Consider the following 4,662-nt stretch of genomic DNA (forward strand, 5'->3'; position numbering starts at 1 on the left):
GGCAGTGGGTTGACAGCAAAAGATTATGAGCAAAACATTTTTGGTAATGGAAATGTGTATCTTAATTATAGTGATGCACAGGTGTCAAAATTTATCAATGGACACTTAAAATGGGTACATTTTATAATTTATTACCTTTACCTCAGTAAAGTTGATTTAAAAAGAAAAAATCATCAATATGTTACATATTTAATACAAACATGTTACTAAATGCATGTTAAGTTTCAATTTAAAAAATCTTAAAATTGGTTGTGGTACAAACTACTTGTAGAAATAAAAATAAAACCCAACATTCACCCATGATCCCATACCCCAAATAAATTAAGCTGTCTTCATCTTTCTTCTTTGCCTCCCATCCTCTGCACACATGCAGTTTAGGTACAGCATGGAAATATAGGCTAATGAGGTCTTGGGGTACAAATAATCCCAGAGCAGGAGTGCAGCCAGGCCAGGGGAAGGAGAGAAAGGCAGCCTGGCCCAGGACACTGATAGGGTTCTCTCCCTCTCTTCTCCCAGTCTTCTATGGGTCTATCACTTTATGTTCTTTGTGGACTGGCTTTTTTTGCTTTTTCTAGCAACAGGGTGGAAGAAATAGGCAGAGGGAGAGACAAGTTTGTGCCTTATCATGTAGCCACTTGGAAAGTGACTGAATCCACTCTGGATCTCCTTCCCAATCCCTACAGGAGAGATTCACTGATTTAATTTCCCATCCTTGAACCAATCATCTGTGGCAAAGTGTGAGAAGGAAAATCTTGGGTAGGAGTAACCTCTGAGCCAATTGATGGTGACCTGCAGTTCCCAGAGGAGACACATTTTAAGCCCCACAGCATTTGTTTGGTTATTACCACAGGACCCTTTACTGCAGCTGGAGCAAGGATCTTTATGACAAACAGACGCATGCTCACAATGCTTGAAATAAATATTAACAATTTTGATGAGTAACTGGTTCAGTGTCTGGCAGTGATATGTATTCTTATTGATGAAAATGACAATAAAATTTGACCTCGAACCAAAATGAATTGTCACCTGAATGAAAACATTGAGAGGACTATTGCATTGAACCTGAAGTGTCATCTTATTCAACACAGAAAATAAGGTACTGCTATATCTCCCTATGCTGACAAATAGTAACCACACTAGTAGGGGTGAGGATTTAATAATGTGGGTAACTGTTGAACCACTGTGCTGTATACTTGAAACCAATTTAAGATTGCATATCAATGATAATTTAATTTTAGAAAAAGAAGGTACTATTACAGGAGAGGTTAGATGCTAAAGTTCCCTTCCCAGTTGTTTTACTGATACTGGTAATTATCCATCAGGTCATTCAGGAGATCATGAAGAAAAGGATGGATTTGGAGTAAGAAAGGCAGCATGCAGGTCTTTAAAAGGCAAAGTAGGAGTTCCTATGAAACTCGTTTCCCCAGAAGACGTTGATTCCTTAACAAAATTCACTGCATGGCTCAATCTGATTCTACATGGGGTGAACATGAAATTGATCACATTTTGTTTGTGAGGAAGACTGTAACTCAGGTCCAGATCCCTGTGAGACTGAGAGCTATTGTTATGTGTCAAAGGAAAAGCTGGAAGAGCTTCTGGGTAAAGCAACCAGTGGTGAAATCAAGGCAACTTCATGGTTTAAAATGATTGCACAGACTTTCTACATGGTGAGATAATGCTATTTGAATTAATTTGTTGAAAATGAAAAATAATGAACATGAAATTGTGAATGAATGATTTAACAGGTACAAATGTGTCCAGATTACACTTAGGAAGATTAAAAATGTCAGATCCAAAACCCAACATCTTTTAGATTTTTAATGGTGGCACTAAACTTCACCATTCTCACCCTCAGGATTTGATATTGGTTTGAATTTAATATTTTGTGGGTGTAGCCCCAGAGGCCGCTGCTTTCCTTTTTAAACTTCCCTGCTAGAGTAGCTCTTACCCTCCAGCCAATGACCCAGAGAGGGGGCTTACTCCAACTGCAAATTTTACTCTCAGGGCCTGGGGAAATGACTAGCAAGTGTGCCCAGACCCACTGGACCTACTGTAAGAACTCTACCCTGTTTGCCCCAACTTTAAAGGGTGTTTACTATGACTTTAGGTCTATCTATGACTGTCAGTGTCAACTCAGACCATGTGCTCAGTGGTCCTTGAAATATCTGGGTATCCCCCTCTCCTCAATACAGTCACCTGAGTCCTTGAGGAATGCTAGGAATCATTACAGTGTACACTTGCCATAGAGTGGAACATGCCTTCTTTCAAGGTACCTGGTCATCTCTTCAATCAATGGTTCCAGGTCCAAAATTAGGCTCAGGCCTGGTGTAGGAAAAAAGGAAGTTCCTATAGCCAAGATCCTCATCTGACCCTAAACTACTTGATGATGTAATTGGCCTACTGCTAGGCTAATGCTTACATACTCATTGGCAATAAGCCATTATTGTCAGTGTTACTATATAAAAAACAGTTCTGCCTAATGCTCTCCCCAGAGGCAGAAACAAAGATAGATTGTGAACTTGCCAGAGACAGACATGACTCTAGCACTCAACCTGCCACCATGAGAATAAAACTTGGTATAAACCCTTTTACTCCTAACATTCCATTGTTATTAGGTCTTACCGAATCCAGAATGAACTTGCCTGGGACCAATCCCCCTCAGGCAAGATAGTTGGTGTAGTTGGCAGGACTCACTGCAGACCAAAAAACAGAATAATTTGCCTTCATGGGAGGATACTTCAGTAGGCTGCCCGTATAGATGGAGAGATACCTGGGCATCCCCCAGTGGGCATACGGTCTGAGGTGGCTTGCTTCCTAGAGGAGTAGGCCCCGCCCCAGGACTTGGGGGAAGTGGAGATGACATCTGAGACAGTAGAGGAGGCCCTCTGCAAAATAGGGAGGTCCTTGGAGAAACACAGTGCATGTGTGCTTGCGGAAACTGTGGGTTGGCTATTCCTCACAAGGTTTAAGAGGGCCACATAAGAGAAAAATACACTGCTGTAGGAACCACAAGAAGAGGTAAAGGTCATGAAGGGAGGAAAAAATTTGTTGATGATTGAAATGGTGTCACTGTGAGGTGCTATGGAGACAGAAGGATGTAATGGTAACATAAGAAGAGACAGCACAAGAACACAGGCTGAGAGGTACTGTGGATAAAGTAAAAGATTTGTTGAAGAATGAGATGGCACCACTGTGAGGCACTATGGGAGAGGTAAAGGCCATGAAGGAGAAGGATGTAGCCCCATAAGAAGCACAGGAAGAGGCAGTGCAAGAACACGAGCTGTGAGGTGCTGTGGAGGAGGTCAAAGATTCTTTGCAGAATGAGACAGCAGTGCTTCAAGGTGCTGTGGAAGAGACAAAGGCCATGAAGGAAAAGGACATATTCCTATGAAAAGCAAAAGAAGAGGCAACATGAGAACACCAGCTGAGAGGTATTGAGGAGAAAGTAAGAGCTATTGAAGACTGAGATAGCATCGCTGTGAGGCACTCTGAAAAGATAAAGGATGTAGCAAAGGAGGCACTCTTTGGAACAAGAGAGCTGCTGTCAGCCCTGGAAATGGTGGCAGAGCCAGGGAAGAACAAGGAGGTAGAGGTGGTAGTGTCAAAGGCACCAGTACCTCCTCTATTGAAAGCCCACCCAGTTGTAGTCAAGAAAATAAAGACACAGCAACTGCAGGTTCCTCTGGGACAGGTGCAGCCCCCTTCCCAGGTCATGGAGCACTCAATGCTCCACCCCCATACACAGGCTGAGCTGGTAGATTTGGGGTCCCAGTTTTAGCAGAAACCCTCAGAGTCCATATTAGCCGGGCTCCTGCATCTTTGGAATGTAGGAGTGCATGGGATCATTCTGTCTGCGTCAGAGATGGGAAAGCTGGCTTCCCTGCAACTCATCCTGCCTTGCGGCAATGACTGCAAAGTACACACCAGGCCCCCAGGAATGGCCGCACTTTGCACCGTATGGCCAATCAGGGTGACTCACCATCCTCCCCCAGCTAAATGGCAGAAATACATCAAGCTCCAACAGGTGTTAGAGGAGTTAGGCATGAAAAATGACACTTATAACCCAGTAAATTATGGCCTGAGGAGGAGCTATTTATGGCAGGGATGAGGGATATGTTGCTGCAAATGGCTCTCTTGTCCCTCTTTGGGCCCTTAATAGCCATTCTTGCCCCTCACTTAGGGTAGCCCATAAATGTGGTTACCCAAAATGGATCACATTTGGGGGAGGCTGAAGCAACATAGGCACAGAAGGGAGTGTGGTCTGCTACTGAGAGGAAGGGTCTAAAGGGCCCCATGTAGGTCATGAGGACCCAGATGTAGGTTGATTTAATAGAGGCAGGAGCAGAGAGAGAAATTGGATAAGAAGTCAAATAGAATCTTGCTGGAGCTGTGGCAACAACTGAAGCCAAAGCAGCAGTTTTGGCCACTGAGGACCAAGGAGCAGAAGTATAGTACACCTTAATAGAGAAATAATAGGGTGCCAGGTACCATGCCTTGCTGGCTATGGAGCCCATCACCAGAATGGCTCTGAAAAAGGTAAGTACCACCTATCCCATTGCAGGGTGGGAACAAGACTGTACCCAAAATCCATGGAGTGGCATGGCACAATCCCTACACTGGCCAACTGAGGAGGATAACTATAGCAGCGTAGCACCCTCTCTG

General features: G+C 43.8%; 1 pseudogene; it reads left to right on the forward strand.

The window, feature by feature from the left end:
* The first annotated feature begins 906 nt into the window (after positions 1-906).
* On the forward strand, positions 907-1,676 carry LOC108385200 (isopentenyl-diphosphate Delta-isomerase 1 pseudogene; annotated as a pseudogene).
* Positions 1,677-4,662: the final 2,986 nt, after the last annotated feature.

The sequence above is a fragment of the Manis javanica genome, chromosome 11 (assembly GCF_040802235.1).
Source record: "Manis javanica isolate MJ-LG chromosome 11, MJ_LKY, whole genome shotgun sequence".
NCBI lineage: Eukaryota > Metazoa > Chordata > Mammalia > Pholidota > Manidae > Manis > Manis javanica.